Source organism: Schistocerca gregaria, chromosome 3 (assembly GCF_023897955.1).
Source record: "Schistocerca gregaria isolate iqSchGreg1 chromosome 3, iqSchGreg1.2, whole genome shotgun sequence".
NCBI classification, from domain to species: domain Eukaryota; kingdom Metazoa; phylum Arthropoda; class Insecta; order Orthoptera; family Acrididae; genus Schistocerca; species Schistocerca gregaria.
In genome coordinates, this window is record NC_064922.1 from 943,836,817 (window position 1) to 943,854,565 (window position 17,749).

At 39.6% G+C, this 17,749-nt stretch overlaps 1 protein-coding gene and 1 non-coding gene across 2 annotated transcripts in view; both read left to right on the forward strand.

Moving 5' to 3' along the window:
* LOC126355869 (solute carrier family 22 member 7-like) overlaps positions 1–17,749 on the forward strand; it is a 349,916-nt gene that overhangs the window by 218,167 nt on the left and 114,000 nt on the right. The gene's annotated exons all lie outside the window — the stretch shown is intronic.
* Trnas-uga (transfer RNA serine (anticodon UGA)) lies at positions 7,597–7,671 on the forward strand. Its single transcript has one exon. It is a non-coding gene; the product is annotated as a tRNA-Ser (tRNA).

Sequence of the window (17,749 nt, forward strand, 5' to 3'; positions counted from 1 at the left end):
CCTATAGTTGAGTATTGCTCATCAGTGTGGGATCCGTACCAGATCGGGTTGACGGAGGTGATAGAGAAGATCCAAAGAAGAGCGGCGCGTTTCGTCACAGGGTTATTTGGTAACCGTGATAGCGTTACGGAGATGTTTAGCAAACTCAAGTGGCAGACTCTGCAAGAGAGGCGCTCTGCATCGAGGTGTAGCTTACTCGCCAGGTTTCGAGAGGGTGCGTTTCTGGGTGAGGTATCGAATATACTGCTTCCCCCTACTTATACCTCCCGTGGAGATCACGAATGTAAAATTAGAGAGATTCGAGCGCGCACGGAGGCTTTCAGACAGTCGTTTTTCCCGCGAACCATACGCAACTGGAACAGAAAAGGGAGGTAATGACAGTGGCACTTTAAGTGCCCTCCTCCACACACCGTTGGGTAGCTTGCGGAGTATGAATGTAGATGTAGATGTAGTACAGTCGAGTGGTCCGTTGTTGTTGTGCGTGCGTGTGTGTGTGTGTGTGTGTGTGTGTGTGTGTGTGTGTGTGTGTCGTGGGACATTGCTCGCAATTAGTCAAGTGCAGGGTCTGAAGTTCTGTTGGTGTTCAGTGTTCCCAGACCGCTCCTACCTACGTCATCAGCCTTATAATGAGAGTGACATACATGTACTAGCCATCCTGCCATTCAAAGCACTTTGGCAGTTGAGCATTGGGTAGGAGGAATTAGAAAAGTCTGACTTAAACTCTGGTTTCAATTTCCTCCAGACCAACTTAACACCAATGTAGCTAATTCTCACAGAAACGTGTTTGTGTAATGTGATTTATATCTGTGTGTGTGTGTGTGTGTGTGTGTATGTGCGCGCGCGCGTGCATGTGGGAGGGGGTGCGGTCTGCTTGTAAACAGAATTAACTTCCACTTACTAAACTCACCATTTCTCCAACCAATGCCTGAGAGTTTTCAATCCTGTCTGGTCATTTCCAGTACTGTGCCAGGATAGGTTTGTCATTGGTGTGGATATCTGCTATCACATTGTCGTAGAGGCGCAACGGGTGAAACTCCAGTATATTGCCATGAGGTGGTCCCTCCTATTTACCATGTAGTGTTGATTGTTTACCCCGAATCTCTTGAAGCCCCTGTGAGTGACACATATGGCCCTGTGCGGAATTCTAGCGAGTTTGCAAATGAAGCTGTTATGGCTAATACGTTCAACGCTCAAGGAAAACAGTGCCTCTGTTTCTTTTTTATTATTGTCGCGTGTTGTGCGGATAAATTGTGTTGTAGCGAGGTGATTCTGGAATTGGAGTTTGTCTGGGCTCAGGACACCGATGCAGTGCCAGTGAGAAGTTTCTGAATTATTTACTCAACAACACTACTGAAAGAGTTCAGCAGGACGATGTGCCTGACTTACTGAATATCAGGACCTTGCCCAGTTTCCAACGTGCAAGGAAATACCAATGTTCGAGGATAGCATTCTTAATGTTTGTAAAATATTATAATGATGTACTTATGAGCTGGATTTGAATTCCATCTAGACCAATTTCTTTCGTAGGATCGATTACTTGATAGTTACCATGATATGCCTTGTTTTACGATACCATATGTTGGTGAACCTCGAACATCACATTTCTTGCACATACATTTGGCTACAGTATGTATAATCTTTCTTTGTTAGCAGATACCTACCGTGAATAATTTTTATTACAATTACAATAGTTTTAAAATTTGTACGACGACGTAATAAAAAAAGCATTAGAGCAGTGTTTTCTTTTCGGTACTACAGTGTTGTGTTTTATAATTAATCCCAGAGATGTTGTTCAACTTAAAGAAATTTATTAAATTGATAATTTGTAGTCTTTGATTTAGTCTGCTCTGAAGTTCAACTGTTTCCGTTCTTTAAATAAAATTTGTACTGTTTGAACCTTTTTCAATATTTAATGCTTCAGGTACTTCCACAATATGCAGACGATTAGCCCTAGCTTATGCTCTTTGGCGTTTAACTTATAAAAACACTCTTATTTCAGTTTTTCCGTTTTACTTCTCTGAAAGACAAAAACCGGATGTTTGGTGAAATACGTTGTTTATATAATTTAACTTCTTCGCGTTTGCAAGATAAAATACTTATTTTTAGATTTTGCAATATTATAAACTCAGTAACAACGTTCTGCTTTCGTGATGCGCGTTAAGCATTTGGGACGAAATATAAACGATAACTGAATACTGTAAAAGTGTAGTGGATGAAGAATTTCGTTTTATGAAGACACCTTTGGAGTTTTGTTTTACCGGAACATGTTTCAACATTTTTTGTGCTGCCTTCAGTGGATTACTTTATCTTCTTTCTTACATGAAGCTATTGAATGTTAATGCTGGTACACAATACACAACTTAGTATGGTGGCGAAAATACTGAACAAGTTGGAAAAATCGCAGAAAATTCCTGTGAAATGACAAAAGTGGTAGAAAGTTACCATACCACAAACAAAGGGGACAAAAACACCAAAGCCATGAAAAGTTACAGATTGTGTAGCCGACTCCCTGCTACCAACATTAACATTCAATAGCTTCATGTGAGAAAGGAAATAAAGCAATCCACTGAAGATACCACAGAAAGTGCTGAAACATGTCTGGGTAAAACAAAACTCAAAAGGTATATTGCAATAAGAGGAATTCGTCATCCAACTTTCTTAGCAAGCACGGGAATAAGAAGAACTGCGACACCAGAAGGTGATGGTACAAGTCCAATTCATACAACTTTTTCTTACCTTTCTTTTGACATTTACATAAATAGTGGTCGAAAATTGTGTTTTCTAGCTGTCGCTGGTCTTTGGTAAAGGTGGTGGCTGGGGTCCCTGCCCTTTCCATATAAAACATATACATTTAACATTTTGTAATTATTTCACAAATTGTAATGGGGAAAAGCCCTTTAATTGAAATTTGAAAGAAATATTTATCTTACAGACAGCAGTGTGACCAAAATGCAGTCGCACTATCTAGTCCATATGATTTCAAGTATCGTATATCTGATGTAGGCGTGAGGCGCCTAGGCAAAAAGTGTGAAAGTTGTGTTTGATGTGTTAAAACTGCCCTGGAAGAATGTTCCGCCTGGTCCCGGAGGGTTGGGAATCTAGCGTCTCTTACTGGTTCACCGTCCCATCAGATTAAACGCAGTTTGGTGGGCGGTGACCAACCCAGTGAGTATCTGATTCGATTATGGGCCTCAGTGAGTATGTGTTTGTTCCACATGTCAATTCAGACTGGGGTGTTTACCGATAAGGTTTCCTGTAGCAAAGGCATGCTGCGCTATGTTGAGTACTCTGCTTTTTATTGGCCCTGAGAGGTGCAGACTCCGATTTCTCGATTTCTCAAGTTCCGTTAGCTCCATTCCACTGTCTTATTGGCCGTTCGGTTCTGTCAATCTGTCTATCGGTACAACAGACAAAATATCTGATTATCTTAAACTGTCTGCGACGTTTTGGTAGCATTTCAATCACTAGCGCGATGTGTGTGTTCTTCTGATTGCTGAACATGATCGCTTCGAACCTATTATTATGCACACTGAGGAAAATTGTAGTAATTATCACACAAAAAATCTATCATCACAGGACAAGAGTCAGATTTAACTTTAACTATTTTCATTTGACATTGATAAATCATTTGTTAAATAATTCCTATTATAACTTAATGGGTTATTTAGACAACGTAGAACAATCGTTTGTAAAAATGTAACACATATTTATAATACAATACCCACTTCATTCTACAATATACTTTCTATAACACACATTCTTACTGGAAAATCTTACATGTAGATCTGTGTGGTAATAGTAATAATTTTTCTTCTTCCTCGTAGTTATGGGGACAACCAACTGGTTTTAACAACCGATTGTCCAGTCTACAATTTTTTGTTCAGTCGTTTTTTTCAGTCAAATGAAACTGCCAATAATTGCGACCATGTAAGCTGTATCAGTGTTCTCATTCAGTCTCAATGTTTCAATTGTTTCACTTAATGTGAGACAGCTGACTGACAAGTCTCTGATGGTTACATCAGCCATATTAATGTTTTCACTCAGTCTCTGGGTTTGAGAGATTTCACGTGCATACTCTTGCTGTCTATTCGGTTATACATGAATCACAACTAATGTTGGCAACTTCTTTAGAGAAAGGTACTGTAATTTGTCTCAAGGAAAGCTGAAAAAAGTATATTTCTTAAAATGAAGCATTTTAAAAATTTAAGTATTCATTTACTTAAATATGCGTTTTTCGCCCTTCTGGTATTACATATGGATGTTTGGTGAATTTTAATTGGTTAATGATTGGTGCTACAAGATAAATTTATGTTGAACTAAATGAACATTCACATTTTTATATAAATTTACTGAAACTCTATTTCCTCTGGTTTGCACCAATCACCATTTATCATATTTTGGTACATGCTGAGGTGACATGAACATAAAACATATAATGTCAATTGTTGGAATCTTTTTTGTGAGAAATATTTGTTAATTTTCTTTGTACTTCTTTAATTAATATAGATTCAGACTATGAATCATTTTTGCAGAGAGTTTAAATCTCACAGTGTTTGCCTTGAGGATCATTTTCTAATCAGTCATAAGGTTTATTCCATCCTCATACCACTGAGCATTTCGGAATTCTGAAACCAAACACAGAGTTCACTATTAAGGAAATGCCTCTTCATAAACGTGGATGAAGAGCCAAACTAATAGTAAGTGAATGCAATCAATAAAAATCAGATGTCGGGATGACAACAACGGTGAGGACAAGTGATAACAGAGTTGAGTCAACAATGAGGGTTAAATAGTGGCATAACAATGGAATGTTCACACTCAAAATGGAATGCATTGTATTCCAACAACCAACTGAATCGATTCCTTTGATTCAGTTGTTCCCATCACTACTTCCTCATCTGAATATACATTTTATTGCTCAGGAATATCTACTCAGTTTTTCAGAGTTACAAAGATTCAAAGATTGAAGTGCATAGGAGTAACGAAAGTTGTAAGGTGAATTGGAATATATATATCTATCATAGGTGTGTTTGTGTCTCATAATGGAACATTCGTTTCCCTATTAAGCTTAATTTGTTTCGAGTATGAACATACTAAAATACTATCGATAAGTTATTATTAAGCTCGAAATGTAACCATTTAAATGTCCGAATGTATAAGTAAAGTTTTAATTGTGTCTTTGCTTTGTATTAAGCTGACACCTCTAATATTGTTGTAAAGCTGATAATTTGACCAATATTCTACTACTACTACAATTACTACTGTGATTAGTACTTACAGGAGACTTGTACCTTTTTCTGTGACAGTTGGTTCCCCGAGTCTCCACGCTGGCTGGCGTGCAGGGGTCGTGAGCAGGAGGCGCTGGCTGTTCTGCGTCGCATAGCAGCCACCAACGGCTCCACGGTTCCTCCGTTCGCCTTGCACGTGATTCAGACTTTGGGCAAGAGCAAGACAGACAGGAGGGGCTTCCTTGGCATCTTCTCCAGCTGGAACGTCTTCAGGAACACAGTAATCCTCATTGTTGCCAGGTGACTTACCAAACAATTTTCCAACTCGTCTTTGTTCTACTAGAACCTAGCAGCTTAAGGGTGGTACACATTATCTGCAGCCTCTTCAAATTTCTAGTTCAAGGGGAAGGCGAAGGTGTCACGAAACTTGTGAAACCTTCCCAATTTCCTTCCAGTCTATTTGGGACCAAAAATGACCAAAATTATGTTTTGTCACCAGGTGACAACTTCTGACTACAGTGCTGCATGTCTGATGTTTTCTCCAGTACTGTGGCGGTCGTAGAGTTACCAGTGCACAAACAATCTGCACTTTATTTATTGACTGATGCCTCCATACAGCAATACAGTTACCAATGTCATGGTGCAGCCACTGTCACATAGGCAGTGTGTCAAGGTGGAGTGCAGAAGCAGCACAACAGCAGCTGACAGCGCAGTATGTGATGTGTCAGCTTGTAAGGTATCTATATTTTACTGTGCATATAAGGTTTCTATCGTGTCCACCCATTCGTCTAATACAGGGTGCCTAGGAAGCTGTTTTCTCAGATACCTAGACATCAACTCAAGCAAATCTTATTAATGGAGTTTACTACAGTAAATTAAATTGACAGTACTTAACTTTGCCTTTGTCATAAAGAGGAGCCGTAAGCAATTGGCGACAGGTATATATATATCGAAGGACATTGACTATTTGAAACTCCCATGCAAGCAATTGGTGTAGATCACAAGTCATGGCTAATCGTTTGGATCACGGTCCGTCTTCTAGTGAGGCTGTGGCTATGCAGAGTGGCGCTTATATTCTCTTCATATAGGGGCTACTCCTGTCACTGTGTCATCCTAGTGACCATGCTATGGCTGATGTCGTCTCACAGTCCTCTCTGCTGTATCATTCTAGACTGACGTGCTGGTGCTTGATGTTACACTCGATCAGTTTTAATTCTGACATATGCATATAAGATTCCAGTGTTGGTGGAAAAAAAGGTATGAAATTCGATGATTAATGCTTAGCGATTGAGTACAGACAGGTACAATCTGATTGCTATTGCAAGAGTATTTATTACTTTGTAAACAATGATAGAAATCCAGAATGAGATTTTCACTCTGCAGCGGAGAGTGCGCTGATATGAAACTTCCTGGCAGATTAAAACTGTGTGCCCGACCGAGACTCGAACTCGGGACCTTTGCCTTTCGCGGGCAAGTGCTCTACCAACTGAGCTACCGAAGCACGACTCACGTCCGGTACTCACAGCTTTACTTCTGGCAGTATCCGTCTCCTACCTTCCAAACTTTACAGAAGCTCTTCTGCGAAACTTGCAGAACTAGCACTCCTGAAAGAAAGGATACTACGGAGACATGGCTTAGCCACAGCCTGGGGGATGTTTCCAGAATGAGATTTTCACTCTGCAAGTTTCGCAGAAGAGCTTCTGTAAAGTTTGGAAGGTAGGAGACGGATACTGGCAGAAGTAAAGCTGCGAGTACCGGACGTGAGTCGTGCTTCGGTAGCTCAGTTGGTAGAGCACTTGCCCGCGAAAGGCAAAGGTCCCGAGTTCGAGTCTCGGTCGGGCACACAGTTTTAATCTGCCAGGAAGTTTCATATCAGCGCACACTCCGCTGCAGAGTGAAAATCTCATTCTGGAAACATCCCCCAGGCTGTGGCTAAGCCATGTCTCCGCAGTATCCTTTCTTTCAGGAGTGCTAGTTCTGCAAGTTTCGCAGAAGAGCTTCTGTAAAGTTTGGAAGGTAGGAGACGGATACTGGCAGAAGTAAAGCTGTGAGTACCGGACGTGAGTCGTGCTTCGGTAGCTCAGTTGGTAGAGCACTTGCCCGCGAAAGGCAAAGGTCCCGAGTTCGAGTCTCGGTCGGGCACACAGTTTTAATCTGCCAGGAAGTTTCATATCAGCGCACACTCCGCTGCAGAGTGAAAATCTCATTCTGGAAACATCCCCCAGGCTGTGGCTAAGCCATGTCTCCGCAGTATCCTTTCTTTCAGGAGTGCTAGTTCTGCAAGTTTCGCAGAAGAGCTTCTGTAAAGTTTGGAAGGTAGGAGACGGATACTGGCAGAAGTAAAGCTGTGAGTACCGGACGTGAGTCGTGCTTCGGTAGCTCAGTTGGTAGAGCACTTGCCCGTGAAAGGCAAAGGTCCCGAGTTCGAGTCTCGGTCGGGCACACAGTTTTAATCTGCCAGGAAGTTTCAATGATAGAAATGTAAAAAATGGTAATAAATAAAAATATCTTTGCAGTTAGCCATAATTTTAAATCCTATAATATGGTTTGAATGAATTTAAATTGCAGAATAAAATGGCCATCTGCTCTAAAAATGTGCAAAATTTTACTAAATGAGTGTAACGCCATTGAAATCACCTGAATATTGTGTGTCAAAGACAAAACATCAACTTGTCAAAATTCACCCATGCTAGCTGACATGTGAAAAACAAGTGTGACATGAACACAAAATATGTCAATTTGGAATGCAATGGTGTTAGTTACCATAGTGGTCATGACTAATAAAATTTCATGAAAACTGTGCTATGTTTGAAACATTCCCTTTTTGAACTCATTGTTATTGACTTCTGGATAATAGCCTAACAGTTTAGAATAATCAGACTGTATGCAACTGATAAAGGCTGATCAGTTAATATTTGAATGGGAGTTGTTTTGTATCAACTCTAACAAAGTTAATTAGGATGTCAGGCAGCAATAATTGGTACTTACTTTGTTTTTGAGGTTCCATATATTTTGTCTAAACAGCACGAATGACACAGTTACTCCCTTCATCTGACAAAATAATAATAGTTTACTCATCACTGGCCACCTATTAATATCGTCACACTCCAATATGCTGTTTGTAGCACTGACTGTGCAATCCTAACTGCAATCCCAATCGTTGGTGCCCGGTGCGGTTATTTGTGTAATCACGGTACACAAATGAACACTTAAACATACCAACACGTCACTCAGTTAATGCCGTTTCCGTATTTGCTGGAGGTCACGCTCATGGCGTTGGGTGAAACACACAGCCGTTAAACAATGGTAAATGCTGTCGGCCGTCCTGCTGAAATCCGCCGTGCTCGTTTCGCACGCAACAACTTACTGTTTCAGGGTTTCAACACTGACTACTTTCTGGTGCATTCGGCTCTCGACTATGGATAGTACCTACTGTTCTTCGTACGTAAGGGGCGGTTGACCCCTTACATCCCCACCTCCCCCCAAATGTCAAATGGACCTCTTTGAAACTGGAGATAGAAAAGAACATAGACAGAGTTAACAGCGATATGAAGTGAATAAATATATACATTCAAGAACAATGAAATTTACAAACTGCATGGTAAATCCTCTAACTCTGGTTGTAAACTGCCCCTACAAAACAGATAACAGCTGAATTACAAACTATACGAAAGACACAACTAAAAATTGTAATCGCATATAGATTATAACAAAACGCCTCACTACCACAATTTATTAACTATACAACGCTGTATGTCTATTGAATCCTCCTGTAACTAAACTATTTTCATTTTGGTTCGTCTCTGTGACGTTTACTATGCAGAATACATCGAAAATCCTACTATATTAGCATCACACATTACAGGAAACAACTATCTCTAATTAGACTAATACCTACTTAATACAGATCCAGATAAATGATAATAATTTCATCTCCACTCACAAATGTATATATAAATCCATCATTAGTGTGGTCATCACAAGATAAATCTATAAAGAAAAGTCTTTCTCATTTGTTACAAATTGTGTTTCCTGCTTTTGAGCGTCTGTTATTCCCACAGTTCATAGAATGCTCCATATCTAGGTCATATTAATACACTCTAAAATATTCTAAACACTTACACTTCGCACACTATAAAGTATAACTATGTCTCAGTTCTTACATGCAATTCATCCCTTAAATATGGTTAAGTCTTTTGTCATCATGAAAACCCATAATCCAAAATAGAAACAAATATCGTAAATAAGGAGAGCAACTGACACTTGAACACCAGTTCTCAAGATCTTTATTCTCCAAAAACACATAATAACCAAAATCATCCATACACACTTACGTTTGTGGCTGTCTAGGCCCTACTTCATCGTCCTGATTACTTCTCTTCTTCAGATTGCCCCAATCTTCACATGGATAGTAGCTCTTTATATTTTCAATATGTTCCTTGACATGCATTCCATCGGTTTGAGCATATTCCAAATCCACAGTATTGTGGTGTTCGATCTTGATAATTCTACATGCTACCTAATACACATGGTTAAATTAATGTATTTCAGAATCTGTCTTCTTGGATCAAGCATCCATTTTCACCAAACTTTCACCTCCTTCCCTGTAGCTTACAGTTTTCGCCGATTTATCATGTCTTTCCTGTCTCCTTTTAACATTCTCCCTCATGGTTCATTTCTACTAGTTCAAGTTTCCTTTCCCAAATTAAATTTTCTTCTTGTGGATATTCCACCAACTCACGAAAAACAGTCAGGTTCCTGATTAAGTAAGATTTCGCATGGTGCAAATCCTTTAGAATCATGTGTTAGGTGGTTCCAAATACACTCGAATTCTTCTAGGTATTCCTTCAAAGTACCGTGTTTCTTGTCACAATAGAGCAGAGACAAACGATTTAACTTCATCATCCGTTCGGCTTGGTTCGAAACCAGTTTCTATCTACAGATGGCGATCTGCTCTAGTTGATGCCTATTTAACATTTCCTCCTCTTCTTCGATCGGAATTGGGATTCATTATCACTTAGAATTCGTTTCAGTGTACATGCACTGCTAAAGCGATCTTTTTCAAACTTATAAATGATGACCTTGCTGGTTGCTTTCTTTAATGGATAAAACTTCACAAATTTAGATACTAATTTTTCTGCAGCTAGAATTTCGGCGTAATTTTTTTTGCCACAGGCAAGGGACTGAACAGGTCCACTCCCACGATGTCTCTAATTGATTCTGGTATGACTGGATGCATGTAACCTTTATGTTGAACGGTGGCAGTTTTAGTTTTCTGACAGGTGTCACAAGTGCTCAGCAACTTGTGATTATGCGTATATGTTGAAGATGCTGTCCAATTTCCATTTCTCAAGGTATTTCTTAGGTCCATAATGGGTATTGCTATAATGTGTGTACCAGATTAACTTGTCTATTATATGCTCTGGTACACCTAGTCTCCAGCTCTCTTCATCCTCTATTTTTGTCTTGTACAGTGTTCCCTGGTGGATATAACAGTATATCCTAATCTTTTCTTTACCAGAACATCTATACTTATTCTTTATTAATTTCAGTTTTTCGTCCTGGTTCTGCTCTCTACGTGTGTTCCTCAAGAACCTCTTCACAAAATCTTCATGCTGTACTCTCTTCATTAAATTTACCTGAACTTCTCCGTCTTCTGGTCCTCTCACACTTGTTCCCCAAGAATCGAGTGGCTGCCTTCATAATGCATCTGGTACAGTACATGACATACCTGGCTTGTATATGACTTTGCATTCATGATCTTGCAATGAAATTTTATCAACCAGCTCTCTTTCAGTTTACTTGTGATTAAGAATTTTAGGGCTTTGAGGACGGTGACCACTTTTACATGTCATCCTGTTAGATAATAACGAAATCGCTTAAAAGCCCACACAATAAACAGTGCCCCTTCCTCCATAATGCTGTATCTCGTTTGCCATGCATACAGCTTCTGCTTTATAGCCTTGGTCTCTCCTTCTTTCTCTATCTGGTTTAAATGTATGCCTAGTCCATAATCTGAGCTACCCACTCCTAAACAAAAGTCTCTAGAGAAATCAGGATGGCATAATATATCTGCATTACACAATGCTTCTTTAATCCTTTCAAATTCTTCTTGACATTCGTCATTATAGTGCCACGTCATTTTAGCTTTAGTAAGTGTTCTCAATTTGGGGGTAGTGAGTACAGGTTCTTTCAGGAATTTTCGATAGTACTCACAGACGCCGAAGAATGCTCTCTGTTGCCTTTTTTTAAGGTCTGGAAATTGCCTAATTGTCTCGAGTTTACTTGGATCAGGATAAATACCCTCTTCCGTAATTATGAAGACAAGAATTTTATCTGGCATTTACCAAATTCTGACTTACCCACGTTTGCTGTTACCCTAGCTTTCTCAAACGCCTGCAAGACTCCCTCAAGTGTCTCTAAATGTTCTTCCCATGTCTCAGTTGCAATTAATATATGATCTACGTTAACAGTAAACTTCTTAAGTAATTTTTCACCCAAAATATTGTCCAATGCTCTAACAAATTCCAAGACCGATAAATTAAGCCCAAATGGCTTGGAATGTATACCTCAGAGAAAGGCTGGATAGTGAAGGGGGAGGCGTGTTTATAGCGATAAGAAATGCAATAGTATTAAAGGAAATTGATGGAGATCCGAAATGTGAAATACTTTGGGCGAAGGTAACGGTTAAAGCAGACTCAAACATGGCAGTTCGATGTCTCTATAGGCCCTCTGGCTCAGCAGCTGTTGTGGCAGAACACCTGAAGGAAAATTTGGAAAATATTTCGAGTAGATTTCCCAACCATGTTATAGTTTTGGGTGGAGATTTTAATTTACCAGATATATACTAGGAGACTCAAGCGTTTATAACAGGTGGCAGGGACAAATAACCCAGTGAAATTTTTTTAAGTGTATTATCTGAATACTACCTTGAGCAGTTAAACAGAGAACCGACTCGTGGCGATAACATATTAGACCTTCTGGTGACACACAGACCCAAACTATTTGTAACAGTTAATGCAGAACAGGGAAACAGCGATCACAAATTGGTTTCAGCATTGGTGATTTCAACCATAAATAGAACTATTAAAAAAGGTAGGAAGATTTTTCTATTTAGCAAAAGTGACAGAAAGCAGTTTTCAGAGTACTTGATGGCGCAACACAGAAGTTCTGTATCAAGTACAGATATACAGATAGTGCTGAGGATCAGTGGACAAAGTTCAAAACCATCGTACAATATGCATTAGATGAGTATGTGCCAAGCAAGATCGTAAGAGATGGAAAAGAGTCACCATGGTAAACAACCGAGTCAGAAAAGTGCTACGGAAGCAAAGGGAACTTCACAGCAAACATAAACATAGCCAAAGCCTTGCACACAAACGAAAATTACACGAAGCAAAATGTAGTGTGAGGAGGGTTATGCGAGAGGCGTTCAGCGAATGCAAAAGTAAAGTTCTATGTACTGACTTGGCAGAAAATCCTAAGAAATTTTGGTCTTACATCAAACCGGTAGGTGGATCAAAACAAAATGTCCAGACACTCTGTGACCAAAATGGTACTGAAACAGAGGATAACAGACTAAAGGCCGAAATAATAAATGTCTGCGTTCAGGAGGACGACGGTTCAATCCCGTCTCCAGCCATCCTGATTTAGGTTTTCCGTGATTTCCCTAAATCGTTTCAAGCAAATGCCGGGATGGTTCCTCTGAAAGGGCACGGCCGATTTCCTTCCCAATCCTTCCCTAACCCAAGCTTGCGCTCCGTCTCTAATGACCTCGTTGTCGACAGGACCTTAAACACAAACCACCACCACCACCACCACTAAAAGTCTTTTTCCAAAGCTGTTTCACAGAGGAAGACTGCACTGTAGTTCCTTCTTTAGATTGTCACACAGATGACAGAATGGTAGATACCGAAATAGTTGAAAGAGGGATAGAAAAACAATTAAAATCGCTCAAAAGAGGAAAGGCCGCTGGAGCTGATGGGATACCAGTTTGATTTTATTCGCAGTACGCGAAGGAACTTGCCCCCCTTCTTGCAGTGGTGTACCGTTGGTCTCTAGAAGAGCGTAGCGTTACAAAAGATTGGAAAACGGCATAGGTCATCCCCGTTTTCAAGAAGGGACGTCGAACAGATGTACAGAACTATTGGCCTATACCTGTAACATCGCTTAGTTGTAGAATTTTGGAACACACATTATGTTCGAGTATAATGAGTTTTCTGGAGGCTAGAAATCTACTCTGTAGGAATCAGCATGGGTTTCGAAAAAGATGATAGTGTGAAACTCAGCTCGCGCTATTCGTTCAGGAGACTCAGAGGGCCACACACACGGGTTCCCATGTAGATGCCGTGTTTCTTGACTTCGGCAAGGCGTTTGATTCAGTTCCCCACAGTCATTTAAAGAACAAAATAAGAGCATATGGACTATCAGACCAATTGTTCCTAGATAAAAGAATGCAGCATGTCATTCTCAGTGGAGGGAAGTCTTCTGAAGTAAGAATGATTTCAGGTGTGCCAAAGGAGAGTGTTGTAGGACCATTGCTATTCACAACATATATAAATTACCTTGTGAATAACATCAGAAGTTCACCAAGGCTTTTGCAGATGATGCTGTAGTATATTAAGAGGTTGTAACAATGAAAAATTGTATTGAAATTCTGGAGGATCTGCAACAAATTGACACATTGGTGTAGGGAATGGTAATTGAATCTAAATTGTAGACAAGTGTAATGTCCTGCAAATACATAGAAAGAAAGATCCATTTATCATTTAACTACAATACAACAGGTCAGCAACTGGAAGCAGTTAATTACATAAATTATTTGGGACTAGGCTTTAGTAGTGATTTAAACTGGAATGACGATTTAAAATTAATCGTCAGTAAAGCAGATGCCAGACTGAGAGATTCACTGGAAGAATCCTAAGGAAATGCAGTCCGCAAACAAAGGATGTAGGTTACAATACACTTGTTCGCCCACTGGTTGGATACAGCTCACCGGTGTGGGATCCGTACCAGATAGGGTTGATAGAAGAGATAGAGAAGATCCAAATGAGGGCAGCGCGCTTCGTTACAGGATCATTTAGTAATCGTGATAACATTTCGAAAATAATAGATAAACTCCAGTGGAAGACTCTGCAAGAGAGACGCTCAGTTACTTGGTACAGGCTTTTGTTGAAGTTTCAAGAACATACCTTCATGGGGGAGTTAAGGAGTATATCGCTCCCTTCAATGTATATTTCGCAAAGAGACCATGAGGATAAAATCAGAGAGATTAGAGCCCACATAGAGACATACTGACAATCTTTCTTTCCATGAACACTACGAGACGGTAATAGAAGGGAGAACTGATAGAGGTACTCAAGGTACCCTCCGCCACACACCGTCAGGTGGTTTGTGGAGTATGGATGTAGATGTAGATGTAGATGGCAATACTCTAAAATGATATCTTCTGCCAGCTCACATGAAGGCAGTATACTGACATGACTCAGAGGTCAGAGGTATTTGCCAGTATCCTGTGGGAAAGTCAGTGCTACTAAGTATCTTTGCATCCCGAAACCTTTGAATTAATTCTCCTATCGTTTTTGGCTTGTCTTGATCTGTTTCAATGATTTTATTTACTGTACATGCATCCAAAACTATTCTCACTTTCCCATGTTACTTGTCTACCACAAATAATGGACTTTTGTATTAGTCTTGTTTCTCTCAATAACCCCAAGGTCAATGATTCTTTTTATTTCCTCTTCTACTGCTTGCCATTTAGCGTGAGGGATGGAGTATTGTTTTGGAAGGCTTGTGTTCCTTAATTTTCAATTTACATTCTACCCCCTTCATGATTCCTGGTTGCTGTGAGAAAACTTTGCTGTGATTATGTGAGATCTCTGGTAACCTTTTCCGAATCTCTTCATCCAAATGTGTCATATATTCTAGTTTCTTGCCTATAGCATCTTCACTAGGTTGATCTGCTTGTGCTAATCCCTTGTAGAATATCAATACTTGCTCATAATCCGGTTGTTCTTCTGTAGACCCGACCTCATAATACAAATTCACCTCTCAGAACTCTTCTGACTTCTAACTTTCTACCAAGATCAGTTCTCTCCTTCCCCCCTCCCATCCTTTTACACTCACTGTGCATTCATCGAAATTTATGATTGCTACTTCATTTAGCCAGTCACTTCCCAAAATAACTCCCATGTTAAGACATGGTACCACCAAAAACGTCGCTTTATATACTTCTCCCTCTACTTCAAACCCAGTGAATGCTTATTCTTTAATGGGCTTACTTTTGGCACCTACAGCGTTTGCAACTTGGACACCATTTCCGGGAAAACTTCGTAAACTGGCGTTAGTATTCAGTATATGTTCATATAGCTTTTGAGATATAGCACACACTTCACTCCCAGTGTCAACTAAGACATCAACATCTGGCCCATACATCTTTATACTGACTACGATTGGACCTAATCAGGAGTGCAGTCTAGTTTACTTTTTCCTTTCTTCCTGATCTTAGGCCTCACTATTTATTCGCCTGCCACCTTCTCTTTCATATTCCCTTGTATTTTCATCTCTTCTGGAAAGGCCTTGGGACTCATGTCCATTTCCATGGGCTTTACTTCCATTATAGTCTCCTCTTCCTCAGTTGAACGATTGATAATTAAACTGATTCCATTGGTAGTTGTCTTATTATTGGCTCTGCTCACCTGCTTGGTTATTCTCTTACCCACATGTGTGCTCCAGTATCTCCATCAGGGCTTCTCTATCTTTAATCAGTTATTGCACACTGATGGTTCTTTGATCAGTACTGCTTTAGAAATTGTCCTTCAATCTGCTCATAACTCCTAACTTCCTCTTTTTACTTCACTGCCCATGTAAAAGCTTCACCTTCCTTTCTATTTATTGCAAACTGAGTTTTGTCTTTGTCTCAAAAATGTGTTGGAGAAATGTCCCTCAACCTTTCATAAAAATCTTCAGGTGCAGCACTCCCTTTGGCTTATATTTTTGTCCTACATGAACTTGTGGATGACGATTATCACCACACATTAATGTTATCACTTTACCTTCTCCTATATCTAGTGTTGCATAACCAATTTTTCTGTCAATCACCTCAGTTTTCGTTTCTAATTGTTGTATTTCGCCTTGTAAATGTAGTATGTCCTGTGCAATCCTCCTGTTATCTTTGGCCCTCTGCACTGTTATTGCGCTTTGTATATTTTGAGCTAATTCAGTCTGTTTGTTGCCTACTCTCTAAATAGCTACTTAACATTGCTGTTGCTTCTACATTATCTCTTCGATCATTCCCCCTAATTCTTCTTTAACTTCTTGAACCTCTTCATGGTCTTTCTCGGTTATCTCTTCTTCCATCTTCTTTCCATCTTTTTGGAGCAGGTTTATGCCCTGCTGGAATCTGCCTTCTCCCTCCTTGCAGTCTTTCTTCACCTATTCCTTATAATTCTGTAATTCTCACTTAAAATTTTCATGTTCTTGTAATGTCATATGAATTTCTCATTGACATGTCGATCTTGTTTTTGGGTTTTTCTATTGGTTTCCTCGATTTTCTGATTGATGGCTCTGATTTCCTTATTAGTGGCTTCAGTCTTCTCTTGGATCATTTTACCGTGTTCCTTGGTTTCCTCCTTGGTGTCCTTCATTTTCCAATTGGTGGCTTCGATCTTGGCATCAATCTTTTCTAAAATCGCCAGTAGCACATCTTACTGTTTGCCCACTACAATGTCTACTACAGGTTTAATTGGTATCTTGAGGTAATTGGTGGAATGAAGTAATGGGCTTTCTATTGATAGTCCACAGCCACTGATTTCTGCATCAACTCTAACCTTCTGTCCTATCCCCTTCTTCCCAGATTCTACCTCCAGAATCTCCTGCTTGATTTCAGTAGACATGTTTGGTTACATATATTACAAAAATGCAACACTATAAATTAACCCTTGGGTAAACTAAGACTCTTGACCACCTGACAATTAAAACAAAATAATGACAGCAGTACTTGAAGTAGCTCAGAACAGAAACAATACCTGTCTCCACTGGATATATAAAAAAATTCACCAACTTATCTGAATAAAACACCAATTGTAATATTCATCACCTCACACCAAAGCATCAAATATCAAATAACAGCTCCAATTAGCATATGGAACCTGTAATCAACAATTAATGCTACAGCATAAGTCTTAAAATCTATTTGCTACTGTCTTGCTGGTGAAAACATAAAAAATATATGCATACATAGACAAACTACTGCAGAGCCAAAAAATACCGAAATGGAAGGAAAAATTACTATACAATTCTTGTAGCGTTACAAAATGTGATTATATGCTCTGCAGATAGCCTAATTAAATTATTATTGCGCCAGCAGGTTGTCTCGACCCATTGCACGATGCTAATACTTGCTGCGGAATTCAATATTCGTTGCATGCTATGTTAACTGGTAGCTGGAGTAGCCGTTATCACAGTTCCACTTATATTTTTAAAACTGTTATTGTAACAGTTATAAATAACTGTAAAGTTAT